The sequence below is a fragment of the Alligator mississippiensis genome, chromosome 6 (genome assembly GCF_030867095.1).
Source record: "Alligator mississippiensis isolate rAllMis1 chromosome 6, rAllMis1, whole genome shotgun sequence".
NCBI lineage: Eukaryota > Metazoa > Chordata > Crocodylia > Alligatoridae > Alligator > Alligator mississippiensis.
The window spans coordinates 1,483,329-1,507,796 of NC_081829.1; the positions used below are offsets into that span (position 1 = coordinate 1,483,329).

At 46.8% G+C, this 24,468-nt stretch overlaps 1 long non-coding RNA gene across 1 annotated transcript in view; it reads right to left on the minus strand.

The window, feature by feature from the left end:
- LOC109283796 (uncharacterized) overlaps positions 1-24,468 on the minus strand; it is a 232,213-nt gene that overhangs the window by 106,620 nt on the left and 101,125 nt on the right. Inside the window, exons 2-3 of the long non-coding RNA XR_002091066.2 lie at positions 15,931-16,037; positions 12,825-12,994 (exon numbers count right to left, since the gene is read on the minus strand). This is a non-coding gene — a long non-coding RNA (uncharacterized LOC109283796). The remainder of the gene's footprint in view (positions 1-12,824; positions 12,995-15,930; positions 16,038-24,468) is intronic.

Here is a 24,468-nt window from a genome sequence, read left to right on the forward strand (position 1 = left end):
TCGGGTACCGGTCCTCCCCTCCGTGTGTGGTTTGGGAGGGGAGGACCCTAAAAATTAGCTGAGTTACCTGTAGCTCAAATGGGAATTTTCCCCTTGCCCCGCTAAAGACATGGGGAGAATTTTACTGGTTTAATTTTATATAAAAAACTAGGTCTACCGACCAGAAGACTCGTGTCATAAAAAAAACGCCACAAACAAAAAAAACAAACCAACTTTTGACCTTTCAAACATAACTCCCCATATCCAGGCATTCAAGAAATGTGTTTAGGTGAGTATTGCATTTATTAGGATGATTTTAAAAGCCTATTTTAGTTCTGAACAAGTACAGATTAATTATTTTTCTAGCCTAGTGACTGAATTGTCAAGCACGGTTTTCATATCAATCCTTCTCTTTCCCTACGTTGCATAGAAGGTTTCTCTCCTCGCTGTGCCAGTGTCTTCTTCCCCCACCCTCTCAGTCTTATGGATTTCTCCGACATTCATTATACGTGAGGTTTTGTACTCCAAATATCCCACGAGGGAAGAACATCCCAAGTAAAATAAAGCATGAACAAATGACTTTTGTGAGAGCCTTATATCAAAACGCACGGGGCAGACCTCGTAGCTTTTTTGCTGGAATTTGAAGGGGATTCTGGATGAAGAACGACGCTTAGGTTTAAGCAAAGGTAATTTCTGAAGGTGGAATCATAGCTTAAGTCGGTCTCGGGAGAATTTCCCTGATGCAAAGCTAACAAGACATTGTGATAATTTCTTAGGAACTGGCCTCATTCCAAGTTGGATTTTAAACGGAGATTATAAAGCAAACACCATCCCCCACAAGTATTAAAAAAGAGGAAAATAACAGAACGGGGGCTGCAAAAATGGTCTCTATTGTGGGACCAAAAACCGTCAATCAAGCAGGTTGACAGGCATCAGAGATTGACAGACAGGCCCTCTCTCTTGACTTCAGTTATCTGGGGGAATGGGAAAAGTGTCTGCAAGAACATGTTAAATTGCCAAAGTCATTACCAGTCACCAATTACCAAAGAAAAGATAACAAGGTGTATTTTAGAAAAATCGATGCAACAACATGCATTTCAATAAAGCGAGTTTTTCAGAACTTTAGAAAACAAAATGAACTATTTAGGGAATACACGATGGTTTTCAGTGAATACCAAGCACTTTACTATACCAGCAGGCTTTGGAGATTCATCGCTATTCTCTCTATATTTTAGACGGAGGCCAGAGGTCAAGCAACAAAATATTTCCCTTTGTTTCTTCTGAAGTTTGACCTAAAAAGAGAGAGAGCGAGCGAGCGCTGTATCCCTGCGATTACATCTCGGGCTCTGAGCTGGGTGAATTGGAGCCAAAAATCTAGTTTGGTTTCCAACGTGCATTTATATTCTGGTTGCAGGAATTAATTACGCTACATGTAAATAAGTCCCAGAAAAGAAGAAAGTAACCTTTGTGTCTGCCGAGTTTGCTCGTCTCCATCACCCGCTCGCAAGCGATCCCCGAAGAACCGCAGCAAACACGCTGCGAGATCCTGCGACAGGCGGCAGAAGCGCGAAATGCCGCAGCAGCTGCCTGGGCCCAGGGATTACAGCCACGGGGATGGAGCGTGCTCAGGCAGACAAGGAAGCCTGCAACTCAGATTTTCCAGGCTCCTAGAGAAGTAATTAAATGCTGTCTTGAATGCGTTTAAAATACAGCGCTAATCACCTTTTTTATGAATGCCCATAGACAGTGCGTTATGAGCTGTCCAAAGCAAGGTTTTCATTTTTAGCAAACACTTTGTGATTAACCTCCCAAGAACCCAGCGAGCTTTTAATGTAAAGGGAGGTTTTCCCACTATTCCCTGCTGCATCTCCCTGAGCTGCACAGCACTGACTTTGCATTGGCTGCCTACCCTGAAGAACCGGTGGCTTAATTCACTCAAGTAGATCTTTTTTTTGTTGCTGTTATTTAAAAGGACTTTGCAGTTCAGCTGGAAAATCCTGCAGAGGTGTCGCAGACCTCTTTAAATTCTGCAGCATGCTCAGAAACTCCTCTTATAACAGTCAACATCTGAAAAGGGAAGCTGACGTTTCGTCTCTGGGACCATTTACATCAATGTTGTGCATCACCCAAGCATGTCCCGGTATGTTTTCAGAGCATCAGGTTATGAAGAATAAATGAAGGTCTTGAACGTCTAAGCTCACAACTCATTAGGATCAGGGGAGATGCAACGAGAACACTTCTCACTACGCAAAGACTATCCAAACCCCCAAGAAGACCTCTCCCATCTCTCAACCCATGGGCTGTATCTGGAGTAACCGATACTAGCCGAGTCCCGACCGCCTGAGACGCGACGAATATTCTCCTGTTCCTAGAAAAAGTGAGAGCACAACAGAAAGCGAGAGATCGCTCCAGAGTAGACCCTGGAAAAGGTCTATCTACTGCTTTAAGTCCCACTTAAACCTAATTTGAGGGTATAAATAGTGCAGAAGACTTTGTGATGGGCCTCTCTTCGAGGATGAAGTTAACCCCTAACTTTGTAATAATCTGACCCAGTCTGTCTCCAAGAGCAAAACTGGATTAAAAGAGCCAAAGCCAACATACATATTTTACCCTAGCACAGCAGAATATTCACCCGTGATTTGCTGATCACACGTGAGAAATAGCTTTTTGCATAAGGTAGCACACCTGCAACCACATCTGCTTTCAGGAGCATTTCTGCAAGGCGCCTTTTGAGACTTCAGGGGTGGGTGCTTGTGGCTCAAGGATGTATTGGCACGATGCCCCAGTTTGTACTCAGGGGAAGGAAACCATCACACCTACTGCTAGTATAAAAATTACACGTACATCAAAGGTTGAATTTTCAAAACACTTAATACTGAACTAACTGCCCCCACCGCAGTCAACCACCGAGCACCTAAGAAAAACCACGCTCGTAACTCAGACTCAGGGAGACCCTAACATTTCAAATTAAAAACCGACAATAGTAAATCCAAAATAGGGAGGAGGAAATGTGAACCATTAATGACAACTAATTTGCAACTCGTTAATAAAGTGGCAATTAGGAATATTCGTTTGATAAAAAGCCATTATTGTAATCATTTATGTTAATTTGAACCAGTTTATTATGCTCGTGTAGAAATTGACAGTCATCTATTGTGGTTCGATCGATGACGGTTTGCAGCACCGCGAATAGTTAAGACTTTGGGGGTCTAATTTCAAACCTCTTTAATTCCATACAGGAATCTGAAATAATTGCCTAATGAATTTCTAAAAATTCTAACGAGCAACCAGCTAAAATGCTGAATATCGTCATTGCTGCTCAACGTTTAACGGAGCAATAAGACATCTATTGAAGAGCGGAGCGATTACGCTGTCCGCTAACACCCACTTTTTGGCCAACAGGTACCAGCCAACCGAAGGGGAGTCATTGCTGCTAGCGACCCCAGTTTCTGGCAGGGAACCAGAGTCCCGGCCGACGTGCTCAACCTGTCCCAGTGCCAAGCTCCTTACTCTCCGTCCCTTCGCAAAGAGCTGGAAGGGTCAAGGGTTGGCTTCTGCTCCTGCCCCAGCAGCACCGCTCCTTTGTTGGAGTGGGAAGAGCCAAACATGGCACGATGCTGATGTGACCCATCGCGTGCATGGAGCCGATGGGCTGGATCTGCTGGATTGCTTTCAGGAGCTGGAAGGGACTGAGCCACTGCTCTGTTGGAAGCGAAGGAGCACAATCAAGGAGCGGCGGGCTTTGCTGCCGGAGCAGGAGCCGAGAGGCTGATGTCCTCTCTGCAGCGGTGCATCCCTGCAGAGAGCCCAGCGGGAAGGACTGGCTCCGAGAGAAGAACCGTTTGACTTGTGGGAGCGGAGCAGGCTCGTTTGACCCCCTGGCTGACGAGCAAAACTGCTTTGTTGAGGTCTGGCTGCGGATCGAAATGGGGTTTGGCGTGTCTGGAAGCGAAACGATGCTTGACCCCAATCGCTCTCTGGGTCCCAACTCCTGGTATCTGCTAATGCAGCTCACTAGGTTTGGCCCAGGCTTGCTGCATGCAAAAACTATTACGGCATAGCAAGTATGTGATTGCGGGTGCGAGGCTGCCTGGTGTGCTCTTCCATCCAGGAACAGCGCACACACCAGCTGCAGATGCTTCCTCAGCCTGATGAAGGGTATTTACACCCAAAAGCTTGCTAAGAAGAATTTTTCCAACTATTTGAGTGGGTCTAATAAAAGAGATCAGATTACCCAAAAGAACCGGGCTACCTGGAGTCATTCTAGCACTGTGCTTTAAGAAAGGGTTTCCATCTCTTTGTTCTGCTTTGAAGAATTTCACTTCTCCCCCCAGACAGAGAAAACAAGGCAACTTTCGCTTCATCTCTGGAGTGAAAACCACAGGTGTGAGGCTTCAAAACCCTTAATACTGACCTAACTGTGCCCACCAGCCAACCACTGAGCACCTCAGAAACGCTGTACTCCTAACTCAGACTTACAGAGAAGAGAGACAGTCAGGAGCATTCAAGATTTGGGGTCGAGACCAGGACTGCTCAGCACTGAAACCATTTGGACTTCTGCATCTGCACGGCAGGAACATTTTATTGGTCAACGTGCAATCGTGCAACCTAGGCGTGTCAAAATGACCGGTGCGTGCACAATCTTAATGTTGACCCGTAATTCAATATAAAAACTGTCAGGTCCCTTACTGTTACCCAAATATTGCAATAAATAAGAACTATTTTTCTTACAGCTTCAGAAACACGCAACTCAGTTTTGTAATATTTGTAACACTGTGGCGCAGTGCTGAAGCACCATTATCGAAAGATTTTGTGCAAGATCTCTTAAAACAAAAGATTTTGTATAATATTTCTTTATTTTAACACTTTTGCTGGAGTAGGAAGAGGCGAACGTGGCACAATGTCAACATTTGTCTTGCTTTTTATCTATCTATCTATCTATCTATCTATCTATCTATCTATCTATCTATCTATCTATCTATCTATCTATCTATCTATCTATCTCTATAGCAATACATCTATCTATATATTAGATGTATCTATATAAATATATCTATCTATAAAACAAGACCTTCCTATAACATAACTCAAGCCTACAAAAATTCAGTCTTCTCCAAAACACTCAGAAGTACTTCTCCTCCTCAATGCGGGGTGTTTCAGTGCTAAAATTTCGACTCCCAACCCTCATCTGTTTACTTAGAGGAAAAAAAAAATCCATGTGGGAAACACCTATTTTCATTCACTCTTCTCATGGCTGAGGTAGCTTGTTCAATATTTTTCAGCACGTTCACATTCAGAACGAGACAAAGCTCGAGACGATTTAATCTGAAAGGTGAAAACCTTAAGGAATTTTAAATAAATGTAAAAAAGAGAATTAGGATAGAAGCTGCTTCTGCTGCCCTAATTACACCAGTTGCTATTGGTATACTAACGCAGTCATTTCGGTGGCTTGCGGGTAACTCTAGCGAAGTGACCAAATTGTGCCTCTCACATAAGTGGGACGAGAAAACGTACAGCCCGGGGACTCTTAATGACTGTACCTGGCACTGACGGCACAAGGATGGGCAGCGATTCATTGGCGAGGCTAGCTTAAATGAGATTTGATCAACTTAGACAGAAAACTGGGCACTGTCCAGCTGGTGACCTACCCAAAAGCAATGGGTTTTCCAGCAAAAAAGTATCCCGAGCGCAATTAATGCCGCTCTTTCCCATTCAGCCCATCCTTTTTGCCATCCACCTTTTTGGCAAAGAAGGTCCAGTCCTGGAGACACAGTTACTTGCAGACGCCAACGAGAGAGGTGCTGGCATCCCGGGTACTATGGCTATTTAGCATCCAGGGCCTTATGCTTATGAGGTGTGGGGTACACTGAATAAACGCAAGACTGCCAACACGGTGCTCTTTTTGAGCCACTTCCTAGCAGGACTGTCCAAGAGATCCCATCCCCATTTAACCAAGGCCCTGAGAAGCTGAGGGATGTATAGTCTAAAAGCTAGCACTGTACATCCCAGCCATGTCCACATTCATTACCGAGCTGTGCCTCTTCTCTCCATCGATGTAAGGGATACCACCAAGGTTCAAGCAGATCTGCCACCTCCAACGAACCACCTCGTTGCCTACCTGTGGCCGGCACATTAATGAGTTGTGCGGCCGCCCCTAAATACGTAACCAGGTGACCCAGAGAAAGTTATGGCTTTCTGCCACCTATCCTTCCCTAAAGTGCACTGATTTCTGGTAGGGGTTTGGGTTGTAGCCGTGTTGGTCTGATTCCTGGTATGAACACCGAAGAACGCTTGGCCCAAAACGTGGGCCTTCTTTAAAAAGGTACATACGACTGTCAGACTCCATTTTTTCTATTATAAGACTTCCCCAGAAGTAACAGAAACAAACACTAATTTAATAAACTGCGCTAAGACAATGAGCACTAGAAGCCCCCTCTTTCCAACCTCCAAATAAAGGGGGATTTATTCATTAGTCATTCACTAATAATTCATTTCAACCTATAAATGATAAGCAGGAAGCACGGCACGGTGGGTACCGCATGGGACTGGCTGAGGTTACTATTAATAAACAGATCCTATTAACATGGATGCGATGTCAGGTGGGGATATTATTAGTGCTGTGACACACCGTAGATACTAATGACTTTTTTGGAACAAGAAATGTAAACAGAAATCCGACGGGATCATCTACCCGCGCGGCAGAAACAGGGAGACAGCAACAGGAGGGAGGCAGGAGGGTGTTTGCAAGACGCTACAGCTTTGCAGGACACGGCTCTGTAGAGGGGTGGACACGGGAACTTCATTTAAAACCCGAGTCCGATCTCGATTCGACCAGACCAGCTGCCGCGGCATCGCCCCTCCCGGGCAACGGGGAACGCGAAGTCAGACGCCGACGCTCGCCTGCTCTTCGTTTCGGAGGGAGAATGCGTTCAGACGGGGAGCTTGGGCCTGGCGACACGCTCAAAGACTTGCTTGGAAGATTTGAATTTCCCCTCTTAACCCCGTGCAGCCCCTGCGCGCGCCAGGGCTGCCACTCGATTTATGCCCCTCTGCCTCCCGGCAGAGCCCTCTCAGTCACTAGATAATGTGATCAAATCAAAACTACTTTCCATACAATTATAAAACATAACAGGTTACAGCAAAAAATGTAAAACCTCCAAAGCTGCTCAAAGCTAATTAATTTCTATTACTAGGGAGAGAAGAACCACTTAACATGTCTTTTCTTATTTAAATTACCATTGACGGCACCTGCTTTTTTATTCTTGGGAAATCCTGCTACAATACTGGTTAAATTATGTAAGACTGTAGAATTTATGAAGATAAGGCAATTAGCATTACAAAAACAATTCCGGGTTACAATTTATGGTGAAAAGAAAGAGTTATGATGCTCTGTTAAATGGCTCAGTGATGCATTACATATTTAGTTAATCCTTGTTGTAGTTGTGAAAATTTAGGGCTAAATGGTGTCATTGTGTTCAGTAATTAATTATTTTGTTTCATTTGGTGGTTACTTCATCTATATTGTTAGGGAATAATGCAGCACTAATGAACAGGGGAATGTGCAGGTCCATGTGGCAATCTCTTATATGTATAAATGAGCAACAGGAGGTTGGGGAAATCATTTAATCCCCGGTGGTGTCAGCCACAAACTTTACCATTAGTGTACAGAACACTTGCCCGTGCCTGGATAATTTGATCCTATACATCATGATGGCCAAGTTAAAACCTCCTTAATATTCCTCCTCCCCTCAAAAACAAATCCCAATAAATCTATGCAAAGTGTCAGGCTCCGACTCGGATTTGCACTCCTTTATACCCTGCAGGTGCATGTAGAAAGGCATCGCTTGCAAGCGCGTGCGCCTGCTACACGTGGCTGCAAGCAAAGCAGATGCAGCGCCTGCCCCAGCTGGGCTGCTTCCAGCTGTACAGGACTTAAATTCCCAACATATATCGGAGATGGAACAAGCGATTCAGCAAAGTGGTGTTTCGCTTCCACCAGTCCCACAACAGACGGCAGAGATTTCTCCCTGTCGCTCTGGCCGCACGGACTCGCGCGAGTTAACCGCAGGGTGAAGGGGCCTAGCGTTAGACTGCTGTTGAGTGTATATATTCATACGGACGTGCACGCACAAACACAAATCACTGCGCGTGTGCCGGGCTGGTCCAGGAGCGGGGCGGCAGGACGCTGCTGCCTCCGAGAGCCGAGCCGGCAACGCAAGGGTGAGCCAGCGATGCTTGCTGGAAACGTCTTGTTTACACACAAAGCCGACGTCTCGGCTCTGAAGCAAAGACTGACAACAGGCTCCGAGGGCCTCCAGCAAAGCTCTGCCAGTTCTTAGCCTCCAACTTCACATCTGAGCTCCACCGTGGGGAGCAGAAGAAAGGAAAAGCTCATTTCAAAGTGAAAAGCTACACGGAGGACCACTGCAGATCAGCTGGCTGTTTCCTACAGCCCCATCTCCGCCGCTGCTGGGCTTCAGGCAGCCGGTGGGATCGGCGCTGCCAGTCCCTCCCGGGGCCCGGGATGTGCTCAGACTGGCAGAACATGCTGAATAAAAAGGTTTCCCCCTTCCACGTTCATTGCACCCCTTTTACTTAGCTTGCAAACCCACCTCGACTTGCAAACCGGCCAGGATGTCCCTGGTGACCTTTGTCTCCTTGAGCGTTGTTAGCGGAGGAGATGCAATGCCAAGAAACCGCGAGACCACCTTAACTGGTAAAAAGCGTCTTCAAACATTGGCACCCGTCTTGCAGTCTTCGCAACAGGTTGGATCTGACGGCATACGCTTTGCCGAACCTAGGAAACCAGCACGAAGTCATTCTGCCTGGGTCGGTGAAGAGCCACGCAGAACTGAGAGCCGTCTTCAGACGCGTGGACGCACGCTTGGCCCTTTTCTAGGAAATGTCCAACAGCGATGAACGGCTGCACCGAGAGCACGGAAGAACTTCCCAAATGCAACTGAAAACTGCTTTGAAAGCTGTTTTAAATTAATCTGAGCAAGGACTAGCAGAGCTCAAGTCAGCTTTTCTAAACCACATTGCTTATGCTCTGCAGCTAGTTTTCAAGTTTTTTATTTTTCCCACTTCCTGCCCTAAATTTGTGGGGTGTCGCCGTCTGCGGCTGAGCAGTTGAAGGAAAGGAGACCAAACACAGCTACAGTCCAGGACGGGCCGCGCGTCCGTCTCAAAGCTCCCGGTGAGTCCATTTAAGTCATGTCTGCGCCGCATGAGAAGGGAACGTGTCTTGTGTATTAAAATAATTGCAAACTTTCAAACAACCACAGGATCAATTCAACAGAAAAGAAACATGGCAGTTGCGCGCTGCCTTCCTAATCTCACATTTCTCTCTATTCAGAAAAGTAGCAATTCCCCAACTGTTGGAAGCACGCTCTTTTCTGCGTGCCTGATGGCTTTCTATAAGCGTATAAATATGTGGCCTGAAGTCAATGGGTTTAGAAACAAACAGACAGGCAAAAAGTCCAGCCGATCAAGAAGAAACCTCAATGATATCTGCAGTTTTATTCATTCCAAATTTAGCCTAAATCTAATCCAAACCATGCAGTTGAGCCCGTAAAACAAAAGGACGTCGCCCACACCACCTCGTGCTTCTCACAGATTTCCTGGACCTTCATAAGTACAGCATCATTTCCGTGCTAGCAGCTTTATTTATTAACACCTGAAAATGGATGAAGAACAAAGAAACTTTTTCTCCATTTAAATTTGAATAAATCCTTCCCCTGAATCCATCCCCATGTCCAACTCGAGATGGCAAAGCAGCCCTTCTGCCTTGGCGGAGAGCTCATTAAAACAGACACGGGATTTCGGCCTCAAGTCAGAACGCGTTCTCCACATGGCCACATCAAGCACTTTATGCAAGTGTACTTATCTGTTTGAAATCATTTCACAATTTACTTCTTTTTCTGGTTATGATTTTTTTTTTATTTTTTTTAGGAGAAATGTTCTGTAAATAAAATTTCATCTCCTGGAAAATACTCACTCCCCTTTCTCCAATAAGGTAAAAAGAAAACTTTCAAATATCACAATTTGCAAATGAAGACCTTTAAAATAATGGGATGACTGCTCTGGAATGGGATTATTAGGATAATGTGATGTTTAAGTGGGGCTCTCTTCCTCTCAAAGGACCTGCCTGAATTTTGCTGAGCTCATTTCACAGGAGACCTCAGAGAGATCAGTTATGACTTTTATTAAAGTCAAACCAATACCTGTATTCACAGAAGCCTAAAGGAAATTTCTTTCTGTAACTCTGATTGAAGTTTAATGGGAACTACACAAAGAAAATTTACTTAACCTCCTCACCTATCTCTTCCACTGTGGAAGTCTAGTCATCACGTGCTCTGCTCCCAGGAGACAATATCAAAGATAGCGCTTCTCAATTTCATAATATTTTTTAGAGTAAAAGGGAGAAGACAGCCGCATAATCCATAACTACATTAGAATCCCACATGTATCTGATTTCTATAACCTTAATAAACTAGTCCTTTTCTAAAAAGCCATGCAAATTAATATACTGTACATTAAGAGAGAAACCTAACACTACAGAGAACTGAAATGATAGCTGCATTGTTAACATCTGTACATGCACGCCAAAATCTTTCAGGGCTTAATATGATGCCGTGTAGCATAGAGGCACGATTTGTTTTTTTTTATGTTCCTATATTAGAAATGAACTTATAATGCATCTGGAAAGGATGGGGTGGCAGGACAGCCCTGATGGAGGAGTCGGCTGTGGAGTGACAAGCTGGCACGCTGTGACTTTTATAGCACGCACCGATTATTTATCGCCTAGCAGACAGGGTTCCCAGGATGCTAGAGATCCTTTTCCTGCTCAGATCACAAAACCTGCGCTCTGGGCTTTTCTGCAATGCCTCTTGGCACTTCCCTTTCCCTTGAGCTTTGTCTGCCCCGCAAGCACAAAGGGGAGGATGTCTGTGTGGGCCATGGGAAGCTCCCACAATGAAGACAGCCCTGCGCTCGAGTGACTCGAGCAGACACAATGAATTGGAGAGAAAACCGCGACGCTGGCCCCGCAGCCGGCCTCCGAGTTCCTTTCCTGGCTCCTAGGATATGAAAAAGGGCTTCCCCAGCACCAATTGACTTTTCGCTGCCCCGTCCCTGGGGAAGCTGCAGACTGAGTTAGCTTTGGCTGCACTGCTCGGGTTTGGGACGGTGACAAGAGGTCGATATGCCGTGTATGCTCAATTACACCCATTAACACCACGCTAAACGCGATCAGTCCGGAGCGCTCGGGATGGGAATCCAAGGACTTTGCCTGCATCACGCGGCTCATCCTCTGCAGGGACAGTCCCCGAGCTGGGCGGCGTAACTCGTGTTACGCCTGCCGTCTGCTGCCCTCCGAGGGAGGCACGCGATAACCTGCTCTCATCACCAAACTCAAGAAGTAGGAGGACACAGAACGCCCTCGTCTTAGGCAAGAGGCTCTTTCCTTTCTGTATCCCGTTTTGCACGCGGTTTTATTACCCCAAAGGTCATTAAAACAGCTCAACAGTCAAAGCCAGGAAATTGCACAAGTGCAAGGGCTGAGCACCGAACAATTCCTTCCGGGACCGCACCACGCAGCATGCACCTAGGTCTGGGACAAGTTTCATAAACCAGCTTGACCCAAATCATGCTGCATTCAACCAGGTTGACCTTAAACCAGTTTCAGCCATTTTGAGTCTGGTTTATGTGCACCGAGCTGCTGTTCTCTTACAGGTTTAAACCCATTTCTGATCACTTAAAATCGGTTTAGGTATAACGTCCGTCCCTAGCCCTGAAGACAGGGGCTCTTGGGTTGCGGTCAGGACCACGCTTACTCTCTCCCCCTTCCTGAATCACGTCCTACAAGAATCTCCCAGGGAACGAAGTGCAGTGGATTCATCATCACCTGTTGATTATGGACCCTAAAAACCAACATGCGCTTCCCCTAGGCACGAAGCAGCAGCGCGTTAGCTGCAGGGGAACAGCTTGCTAGAGATAAAACCGGACTGATATTCAAGCAACATCTAAGGCTGCAGAGCAGGGTGACTGGCACCATTTAAAATGCTCTTTGATGCTGGTGCTGGTCTGGAGGTGCTTCCATACACACCACCTCCTTCGTGCTCTGTGCACCTAAGCCTGATTAGGTACCTATACGTTCATGGGCAAGTGTGCAATTAAGTCAAGTGAGGAAGCCTTGCAAACTGGGCAGAAAATGGGTGCTAGGAAGCTGGCACTCCCCCGATGTCCGGAGCAGCTTCACTAACCCGGGTCACAAACAACCTGTGTCTGCTTTAGTGCATCTTACAAAGCTGAATCACAAGAAATGCGTCTGTCCTCTTCCCCATCTATAATCAAAAATTCAGCGCTCACAAGCAGGGCTTTGTGCACAGGCCGCAGTCGTGGTGGGGGCACGAGGGGCGCAGAGGAGGGCAGCTGGGCAGAGCTCCTCTCTGAGGGTCAGCCTCGCGGAAGAAAGGGAGCATGTGTAATTCATCCTGCATAGAAACCCACTTGAGAAAAGCACCAGCTCCATTTTCTCCCCGCAGAACTGAAGATCATATCAGAAGCCTTTAAACCGGGCAAAGCTACATCCGCCGTCACTCGCAGCAGCTTCTCTCATTAGTATACAAACTCTGTATCCCCCTCATTTGCATATTCACAGTTTTGTCTCTTTTAGGAGACAAACTCTTCTGCCTGGAGCTTCTTGGATTCGTGGACAAAAGCAAAAAAATAAAGTGCTGAACGACGGAAAACAGGGAAATATCCATTTTCTATATTTAAAAAAAAAAATGACTTTGGGAGATAAGAAATAAACTTCCTAATATTTGTAAGTTTAAATTGATTACCTTCTGCTGACCCGAATCCCCACGGTTCGCAGTGAGGCTGGCATGCATGCTTCCAGAATCAGGATCAAATCTCTCTGTAGGATGTCTCAGTGAATATTTATTAGCAAGACTGGAGGAGGCAGCCTCTGTATTAATCTCCTTCTGACAGGGAGAGAAGGCCAGCGAGCAACCTGTGGAGTAATCAGTAGATTTACCTTTCTTAATTCATTTAGGGAGATTTAAGTCAACTTTCCCCAGTAGTAATTAATTAATAAGAAGCTTGTCCGCTGCTCTCAGTGGCAGCAGTCTTCCCTGACCCATTGCAGATTTGGAACAAATATTTGTTCAGAGAAATGGCTGTTCTTCTAAGAAATGATCTAGCTATTTTGCATCACGGATACAGCCTGCAGTCATGTAAAGTCACATTGAGCTAAAGAGAAAAACAAACTTTACATCGATAAGCTGCAAGAATGGGGTGGTTTTCACCCAGAAAACACTCACCTGGAAATCTGATTTACAAACATTTGCAAGGGCAAAAAATATGAATATTTAAAGCAAATGTGAAAATTCAGCATGGGAAAAGTGACTATTTACAAGGGTTGTGAGTTGGAGCCATGTTGGTCTAAGGTAGGGGTGGGCAAGATGCGGCCCGGGGGCCGGATGCAGCCCACCAGGCCATTCTATCCGGCCCGCGGGGCCCCTAAAAAATTTAGAAAATTAATATTTATCTGCCCCTGCCTGCCTGTCATGCGGCCCTCGATGGCTTGCTGAAACTTGGTAAGCGGCCCTCCACCCAAAATAATTGCCCACCTCTGGTCTAAGGCCTAAGGACATAAGGAGAGCACACAGTTCACCAGCAGACTCTCCCTGTGCCTGAAGAAGGGCGTTTGTGCCCCAAAGTTTGCAAAGAACAATTTTTCTTTGGGCAGAACACACCTACTCAAAGAACCTTGCCTGCCAATGTTTACAAGGCAAACTTGTGAATGTCTATTAGCTTTCCCCATCCTGCGAATGCTTTTAGAGACATTTTTATACTGATTATTTCTCCAGGACTTTCATTTTGGAAGGAAGAAAAATCAGAGAAAGGACTAAAAATTGAAAGAAAAAAAAACAAACCTCGTTGAATCTTGTGAATTTTTTTCATGAACCATTAGGCTTCAGACAAAGGACCAATAACTTGTTTGAAGAAGGAGTCATGATGCTAAAGCGTGGCACTTATCCAGGGATCTCAAAGCAATTTGAAAGCATGAATACATTTGGGTGTGTGGGAGGGAAACACTCTTGCCTATTTTCCACAGGTGTTAAGGCCAAGGGAGAATATTGGAATAATCTAGTCTGACCTTTCGCAAAGCACCATCATTTCTACATAGGCAGACAAGGTTCCTTGGGTGAATTTGATATCTTTTATTAGACCAACCCAAATAGTTGGAGAATAGTTATTAAAAGATATCAAATTCACCCAAGGAACCTTGTCTGCCTATCTCCTTAGACCAACACGGCTACAACCTACACCCCTGCACCATTTCTACATCAAACCCTAATTCCATCCGAGTTATCACCTATCTTTTTGTACATGGTGTAGAGGAGGCAAAAATGCTAAAGAGACCTGCCTAGGTTCCCACCCAGGAAACAAATCGAACTCTTTACTTCCCTTCCTGTCCCTTTTGTCACAAAGCCTTTGCTTCCTCTTCTCACTAATGATTCTCCTTGGACCAGTGTTGAATTATGCTGAAAAACTTTACTCTCAGAGATCCTGTCCAAGCCCTAATTATACTTCCCAACAGAGGCAAAGGCCCCCTCATTGGTGCTCTCTGGTCTCTGAGGCTTATCTGCCACATCCGAGAACAAGCAAGTCCAAAAGACCACGGAGGGAGAAGATAAAACAGTCTGGTTGGTATCAGCCAAGTCCACCCTGCCGTGCCACGATGTCCTTAGGAATGGCATGGCCCTCCCATCCACCCTGCCACACACACGTGGAACCAACACGAGATGCTTTCCAGCTTCAAACCCTACGCCAACCCATGCCCCTAGTTAGCCTGCATACACATCGTGTCGTGTACAAGTACCCCATGAGCTGGCACGGGCAGCTGATGTGTGCGAGGGTCCAAACTTGCTTCAAAACACATCCAGCCAGCTTGCCCAGAAGACCCTCTTGTCACACACGCTGGATTAGCAGGTTAATGCTTCCCTGCGAATGTGTCTCTCAGACCCTCAGTGCTATTTTAATGCAGCTTTTGTGATGTGAATAAATATGTTACAGAACAATAGACTTTAAGGATCTATTCTCCAAAGTTTTATGAACATTTATGCTAAGAGACATCAAAGAAATTTCTGTAATTTTCACTATGACAGAGCCAGAATGCACTTTCCATTTTTTTTCCTATTCCCCCATCTCAAAATAAGATTCTGCTATAATTCCCAGTAGCAATTTAGATACAGCAGGCCAAAGGAAAGGGAAATTTGAATGTTTTTTGAACACTTTACTTACATTTCCATAAGCGATGCTCTAAACTTTACTATACTGATTTAGATAGCATAAGTGAAGCGTTTGAGCATCTGCCACTTCATGAATAACGCAGATAGCTTCGTATTTGCCATTTCTGTCGATAGATACATTTACAGTGCACTGGATACAAAGGGCACGTTCAAAAGAGAGCCTCAGCATGCCTATTTTGCACCTGTTTCCCAGCCCCTTCACCATGCGCATCATACTGACTCCCGCCTTATGCCTACCTAGCAGAATAAAGCACGCTATAGACCTTCCTCCAGCTACGCATCACCTCTGAATACTACCACGCATACCTCAATGAGCCCAAAGCGGCCCGACTCGTAGGCCAAGAGGCCAGAAAACTGAGTCTACAACAGCAGCAATTAGGATGAAAGAATGGGTCAAATAAAGTCAATCCTATTTTAATGTAGACCCCCACCCATGGAGTAAATTAGACTCCTTTCCATAAATCAAGAAGGGGAAGTAAGTCAGGCTAAGAGCAAGTCTAATGGACGACAAGGTAGGCTAACTTATCCTGCCCTGCACGATGCTCCAGTACACGATCCTATTTCAGATAAGGTGGGGTGAGAGAGAAGCATTTTCAAATCCATCCCTAAAATCTTTAGTGCACGGGCTTACCCAGCTATGCCAGAGACGGTGAAGTCCAGGACCTGGCAAAGATGGCCTTTCCCCGGGAACACGGCCAGTGACCTGCCGAGCAGAGCGGCATGGACATCGCAGACATCCTGGAACAGAAAGCGGAGAGCAGCAAAATTACATTAAATGGTACTTTATGCCTAAGTTGCAGAATAATTTCTAAGCTTTCTGGTTTGATCATTTTGCCTGTGACTGTCCAAGCCCTAATTATACTTCCCAAGAGGGCAGAGAATCTTCCAAAGGAAATGAGGTTTCTTCTCTTGTTCGGCAGGAGGATGAGACTGTAGGCCTGCTGAGCTGGCATGACTTTTAGTTGAAGATATTAATAACATGTCAGTTGATGGGGATGTGCTGAATCCTAAATACTCACTTCTCCTCTATGAATGTGCAATATTCCTGTTTAGTTAATCACAGACAAGCTACTGCACTGAATCTTTCTGCAAAATCTTATGAGATAACAGAGGCATCTGCTCCCATTAAGGTGACTAAGCTCACTGATGGTGAAAATAATGCTGTGCTGCTTTATCTGCCTTTAAATGACTCAATTAATGAGCTCTTTAAAATTAATGTTTTTTCCACCCCCAGCAATGCTTTCACCTAAAATCCAGGTACCAAAAAAAAAAAAAAAAATCAAACCAAAGCTAAAACCCAGTGTATTGCAACTTGTTCCTGTACATGATGCCAGGCAGATTTTTCTAGAAGTGTTGCAGTAATGTACTCTCTACCTTGCAAAGGTATCAGTGTGACCAGATTTCTAATCACAAAGGATCTCTCTTTAATGTCCCCTGGGTCTACCTCAATATCTTTGGTGCAAAACCTCTGCAGCGGGACCGTATTAACTGAGAAAACGAGGCAGAAAAGCAGGGCATCAATTTGCAATCTCACTTGATCAGAGTACCAGAATGGTTAAATTTAGACACACGCACACAAAGGGAAAGATCTCACAAAAAAGCCCTGGTCATATGTAGGGGTGTAGGTTGTAGCCGTGTTGGTCTAAGGACATAGGCAGACAAGGTTCCTTGGGTGAATTTGATATCTTTTATTAGACCAACACAAATGGCTGGAGAATAGTTATTAAGCAAGCTTTCGGGTTCAAAAACCCTTCGTCAGGCTAAGGAGGTTTCAGCAGTGGGTGTGCGCTCTTCCTGGATGGGATGAAAAATAAAGAATATGCCTTGGTCATATGTATAATTTTACTGAAGCAAAATGGAGACATCTTTCCCAAAGATGTTCTGCCTTCAAAAACCCCTGTTAGCATACGTTGTGTGCGTGTCGCAGAAGGTCCTCAAAGCCTCGGTCGGAAATCAGGGCCCTATTATGCCATACACTGCATAAACCCCAGATGAAAGGGGGAAAAGGAGGAAAGAAAAATACAAGATAAAGGAAAAAAAAACACAACGAAAGGAAAATGACCAAGAAACAAAAATATTCTTAAAGATGATCCTTGCAGGGCAAAGGAAGCTAATGTTGGAATTTCAGATTTAATCCATCTCGGAGCAGGGAGAGCAATCAGTTTGGCCTTAACCTTAGCTGCGGAAGCTCTGCTTTGCATACATGCTGTTTCAACACTTCTGGGTTGTAATCCAGCCCCTAACAATCAATATTCAAACCTGAGACACGCACAGCCTCTCTACCGTGCCAGACTTAATGTCCATCGTTTGCAGGAGCATGGAGCCTGTTCTAAAATTGAAGACCAAATTGTCCGCTGACCTCAGGGGACTCCATTTTTCTCTTTGCCGATTTATCCAAGTACTAAAAATAATTCTCCCCCAGACTGGGCAACAGGTACATATATATTTTAAAGCTGTATAAATCACAAGCCACACACACAGTTTATATATACAGTAGTATATAAGCAATTATAAACTAACTTTCCTTCCTGACTTTTTGCAAAGAGTGGCTGATGCCTTATATACAAATCCACACATTTGTTGTAATTAATTCGTGTTTGCATAGCAGTACTTCCTAACATCCCTGACCACAGGGCACGGCTCCTTTGTGATATGTATTGCACGAATAGCAGGGCAATGACAAGACGCAACAGGTGGAAGCAGTCCTTTGAGAATATTTTGTTGCTTTCCACAGTGAACTTGTTTGAAAACATTGTTCCAAACAGGATTTGGGGACCCCGATAAAGTCATCTTGATGGGAAACCCTACGGTTTCCATAGCTCTCTAACTGGCTCCTTATACAGTAATAGCTATACACACCCTTCACAGCTAAGACACTCCAGTAAAGCTGGAAACACAGTTATTTGGGGACTTATCCAGGTGTCCCTCTCAAATAGACAGTACACGGTGCACTACAGGTGCCAAGGCTGCTGGCTAATGGCATTTTTTCCCCACAAATACTACTACAAGCTTAAGGTCTGGAGCACTGCCAACTTGCCACAAATGATGCAAGTCTATTAAACCACATCATTAAATATTACTGAAAACTAGCAATCCATCTCTAACAAGCATGTGCTCGGTCACCTTTCTTATCCGGGGAACGCGCTCAGCTCTGGTTCAGTCTATTCCACTCTAATGGCTGAAACCCAGAAACCGGGCATAGCTAGGACAGGGTAGGAAGGAAATAATGTACTAGGACTTGTTGCTCTTCCAACCGGCCAGTGTAAAGCGGCCGTGGGTGGGAGGCGCAGGAGGGGTGTTAAACTGCAATAACTCTGCTTTACGTTGAGAGAGCGTACGAGTGTGTTCAAAGGCCCGTTCACCGACAGCGGGGTTTCGGGCAAAGGAGATGCTTGGATTCAAGCTGTGTTTTACAGTTGGGTTTCCACTGAAGATCTCGAGGTTGCAGTGTTTCTCGTGAGAAGCAGAGCCAACCACGCACAAATTCAAACCAAGCGTAACCATGTCCCACGCCCGCGACTCGGGTACAACTATCGCGAGCCATGGGGCGCAACGTCACACCGAACTGGAATGGCCCCGGTTATTGGCCGGTAACTGAGCCGGCATGCTATAGTAATTGGTAACGACTGCCGTTTAACCAGGAGTCAATTAGCACGTTTTCGGCACACCCAACCAGACGTGTAATCAGGTGTAAAGCAGGTGCGAGATAATCCATTCTAGTCTTTTAATACAAAAGCTGCCTAGTAAAGTTTTCCAAACAAACCAAAAACATGACAAACACCATTTCTGGCGGGCACAGGATATTTCATATTAAGCCTTCGAACTATCTTTTCATGGCCTCTTCATCTCTATTAAGCGGTTAAATTGATTTCTAGCAGGGCATTTTAATTAAGACAGGGAAAGGGACTATACCAAAGTCCAGGTCCTCTTGGAGGATATGGCAAGATGAGCACAGCAGTGATACCGCCGTAATCCCGGGTGACCGTCCCGATGTCCACTGAGCACGAAACGCGGCCAGGCAGGCAGAGACACGGCCACGCTGCTCCCAGTCAAACTGCATTTCTTCCCCCAGTCGCTTGCTGCTTCTCTCACGGATGTGGAGCGCCCGTGACAGCTCCCTGAATTACATGACAGACTTAAACAGCTGCTTTTACAGCAAAAACACAAACTCTGTGATCAGTCCCAAAAAATGAAAAAAAAATGACAACCCAAAGTCTAGAGGAGCTGCGACGTGAGCAGAGAGAGCTGCTCTCATGTCTGGCAGATAAAGGAGTACCTGGTTCTTTGTAAATCTTCAGTTGAAAAGGTTTTGTGAGGGTTTTTTGCAAGGCCTTTAAAGTTCATAGCATATCAGAACAGAAGGCATCCCAGCTTAGGAAACAGACTGCGTGAAAACAGCACAAAGCCTCTGACTTCACCGACCCTGCTCAGCCCTCAAATCTGACCCTTGCAGGATGTCCAGAGTGTCCTGGCTTATCTGGGTCTGTTGTTCGGACTCGGGGGGTTTGAGTCCGGCCCGTACTGCGCGTGTTTAAAACAAAGGTGCGCGATGCCTTCGCTCTTTAAGCCCGAGGGATACAACAGCACCGCGGCCGCTCGTGCAGCTTGGTACCGGGATTGGGGGAACGGGCGCTCCACTCTTACCCGCGTGGGGACACCCGGCCCTTATCCACATCCACTCCCGATGACCCAACGCGGACCTTGGTTTTGTTGAAGCGCCCAAAGCAGCACCAGGGACAGAAAGGAGTCCCTGTGGTCTATCAAAGAGGACAAACTTTCCTCATTTTCCTATTATTTATGCAAGGAATTAGTAGCTGTTCATCTACCCTGGAGGTTTTCATGAGAAGACGGGACTGGCACCTTGCTGGGGTCGCTCAACCCTAGAGCCGGGGGGCTGGACCCAACAACTTGCAAGGTCCCTTCTGGCCCCAGACATCGATGAATTTTGTTTTCAGCTCACTCGCTAGTGCCACGCCAGATCTGTCCTGGCTGAAGAGGACTTTGTGCGGGCAGCTGCCCCGCAAGGAAGATGGCTGCCCCCAGAGCGAGGCATGACTGCCAGGAGGGGACGTGCCAGGCTCGGCGTATGCCTCCTGCATCCCATTCAGGTTATTAAGTGTGTGCGTGTTTAAAGCAATTTCCCCGAATTGTGCAGCGGTGTGTAGCCCTCCGAGCACCGGCACCGCGAAGGAAAGCCTCCCAATGGAGCCGCCCGCATCCGACAGAGCCAGGCTGGCAAAGGAGGGCTCTCGTTGCAGTTCACAACCTGCCCGGGGAGCGTCTGAATGGAAACCACCGACATCAAACACCAGGAGAGCGAGCGTGTTCTCCTCTCTCGCTCGTGCTAGGAGACTTGCTTGTTGGGTTTTTTTTCCTTACACGACCAGTCCCTTTCTTGTCTCCTCCGTTCTCCACCCACTCTCCAAGCTGTGGCCTTAAAGCCTCGGTTTGCTGAGGGGGCTTTCTCCGGGCAACAATGCTTCTTTCTATTCGCGTGGATAGAGACTTAAAACAAACAAAAAAGCCAGCTTTATCCACCAGTCTCCGTGCAGTCCCCCCAAACCGGACAGAATCCAAAATGCATGAGACGCATCATGGATGGCAGCGTGTTGAATACCAAAGGCTAAATCTGCAAGGACAGAAGCACTCTGTACCAACGCCTCGGGATCTCAGCCAACAGACGTACTCTTTTACGCCTACTTACAGCAAATAGTACTTCGTTTCTGGTTCAGCCCTATGGGGAAAAAAAATTTAAAAATCGGCAGGGCTGTTTGCAGAGTAAAGCACTACATGACATAAGGAGGGCAGAATAGACCCTTTATTACCTTGGTGTGTCGGGATGGAGCCTCCTGGCCCGCAGAGGCGAGCTGAAAACCCAACACAGGTCGGACAGTCTAGCATTACAGAAATGTCTCTAGAAAGAAAGCTCTGCTACTTCTGCTCCTTTCCAGGGCCGGACTGGACAATCTTGACTTAACCGCCTGAGATGGGGCCTGTCCGCAGGCACCCAGGGGAGTTTCATACTTCCAGCCTTTTCCTGCACCTGTCATCGCTCTCCAAGCTCCACACCTGAAGCTTTCGTGTCCCGATTCCTCGGGCATTTTGCCCAGGGCAGGAGGACGTTGAATGAGGAGAAAGCGCTCTTGCTGCAACCACCTTTCCAACCTAAACTGTGCAACTCCGCGCAACCTGCAAGCTCTCCCACCGCGAGCCAGGCAGGGGCAAGGAGGGCCCAGCCCACGGCAGCTGTTGATCAAAGCCATGTACTGCCCAGCGATGCACAGCCCAGGAGGAGAGCCCCAGGAGCGTGCATGGCCGTCTCTCCGAGGCGCTGCACAGTCTCGGCGCGCTCCATCAACTAAAAAGCTCCCATCGGCTGCAACGTGCCGAACAGGCTCTTGGAGGTGGTCCAGTGACCCCCGGCAGAGCTGGACCCACTGGATCCTTGCCCCTTCTGGACACAAGAAGAATAAGGACCGGCACGTAACGGGGTGGGAAAGCAGGAAGGAGCCTGGATGCAGTTTACAGCTGTTAAAATAAAAATTTACCATGGAGGATGTTTTACCACGGTGTTGCGAGCCATCAGGGTGACCAAGCACCCCTTAAAACTGCACCTACACGTCGGCCCAGCGCACGCGGTGCTGCACCTTTGGTCCTGTGCATAGGGAGTGCGGAAGCGCCGCTGCCCCAGACGTCCCCTCAGCAGCGCTGAAATGGTTAAGGTCGCAGCGTAGCGCCGCTATGTAAAGGAGAAATTTCCCTGTCCTTGCCTAAGTGAATGGCTGGGATTAAACTGACAGCCCACCTTAGTGATGGTGGAATAATTGGTTGTTCAGCTCTGTCCTTGTCAGAGCGCTGACAGTTCTGCAGATGTCCTGCTCGGCTCTCCAAAGGTTAGCCTCAGCTGGAGCTGGTGTTCATTAATCATTCCTCCCTGACAGGACTCAGAGCAGCCCACATCTGCCACTCTGTCCCCCTCAATCCCTGTCGCACCCAGCTTGTGTGTAATCACTGCTGTTGTTCTTAAGAGGATACTTGATAAGGGAATATGCATTTAACTGAAAGGCATACAGTCTCGACTGCCCCTTTGGTCATTCATTGCAGCAGAGCTCTGATCATTAGGCATTTGCTCTCTTTGTCCAAGCCTTGCCGGTGCAAATGCATCCAGCTGCACGCGGAGTACGTGGGACAGCCACGGTACTGCGGTCCTTTGGCCTGCACTCCTCCGGTAGCTTTTTAGAGACAAAGATACAACCACATGGATGACGCCCGCCTACGGTAAGATAACAGAGACCAAATGGCTAGCTAGGACATGCAAACTGATCCACGTGCGGTGAGAGTGGAACAAGCCTTCGTGCAACTCTTGCACCGAGCAGCCTGGGAGTGCGAGGGAGCCGCGTGCACGGCCATGCCCGGTCCTGACCCAGACCCAGCCGGGCCCTGGGCTGGGAGCGCTGGCCCAATGCGGGCAGGCACTTTGTGGGGGTGCTCCAGCAACCGAAACACTTTCCAAGAAGTACCGTCTTTGGCGCTGCTTCAGAGTGCAGCACCGAACAGACCAGACAGCTGCTGTGTCTAGGCAGCCTGGGTCTATTTTAGAGGCACGCAGCAGCTATACCTACTGCATGATGCCCGCCCAGTCTCTGAACCTTGTAAGCAAAGTATGTCAAGATGAAAAAAGGGGGTGACCGAGTCTGACCAACAGCTTTTTTTCTTTTAGAAAGGGGCTCGCAAGAGCAGCCCATGAGTCTGCATGGGATAAGTGGCAGATAGAGGATGAAAATGAACCCACTTGTGCAAAGCTGAGCAAATGCACACCCTAACAAAGAGAACATGTTAGATTGCAAAAATAAACTATTCATTCAGGATTAAACTAAAGTTTTCTACAGCAGGACCAAGAGAAAGGTGTTCTGCAAGTCTCCCGATTTGATTAAAAGAAACATGAGCGCAGAGTGCCCCGTATTGCATTCCATTACACACAGTTTAAGAAATTCAATTATTACCCGTTTCACAATGTTACTACAAGATTGTCTGCTGGGCTTCAGAGCCACCGGCCTCACTTTGGGTGTTGCTGTTAATATGTGAGCAATGCAAGAGTCATCATTTCAAATAATTGATTATCTGTCTAGTCCACAAAGTTTAAAAAGGAACAAACAAGGACACTAAGTGATTAGCATTCCACTTTTAATTTGCAAATCCTGTCTTCCTCGCTGAAGATCCAAATGCCCCAGGCTCCAGCCCACACATGCACGGATGCCAAGGAGCTTGGTAGTAGAGAGAGAGTACCGCCGAAACACGGACCCAACATAGCAGATTTAAAGTGACCAGTAAATTAACCAGCTGGTCACCAAAAGCAGTAACGCGGCTTCCCTGAGGTTATGGAGACACGTGCTGTAGCACCAGGGACGTGGAGCCTCTCCCTGTAGTCAACCGACTCCAATGGCTAGCAGGCATGGAAAGGTCTCCACTGATCCCAGGGGATGCTGGATTCAGATCTGAAGAGTAAAATCCAGTCCACGCTAGTGGACACGAAACCAGCCGTGTTGGAGGAATCCAGCCCACCAAATCCAGTCGAGCGGCCATGTGGGAAATGCACCTCCCCGGGCCATGGTGCTCGTGCAACAGGGACGACAGCCAGATTGTCGCAGTGGAAATGAGATGTGATGTTGCTCAGCCGGTCTCACGTGTTTGTGGGGCAGGTTAGATTCAACGTGGTCAGAGAGCTGGTTTCAGCAGGGTTGGGGATTCACGGCAGGCCGAATCCATCCAAAAGCAGCAGCAATTTGCACCTGGACTTCCTTGCTCTACGGTCTGTGAACTCCACAGAGCACGTTTCAGGCACATCAGCCTCTTCATCATACTCAGATCAAGCTCACACCTCCCACCCCAGCCAAATAACCTTTCTCCGAAGGCCCAGGTGGGAGGAAAGGTATTCAAGAGCAACAGGACACACAATGGCTTTCAAAGCAAAATGAGTCTCGGGGTTCAAACCTCTAGTTCAGTAAAACTTTATCAAGAGCTTCCCAGCCCCAATATAGGGCCAAGCTCCGAAGGCTTGTCTCAGAAAAGCTGCCCTTGTTCTGGGAGATGAGGAAGGCTGGGCCAGGTCAGTGAAAAAAAAAAGTGGCACATGAAAATACACAGGCTGAAGGGGAAGATGGTGATGTAA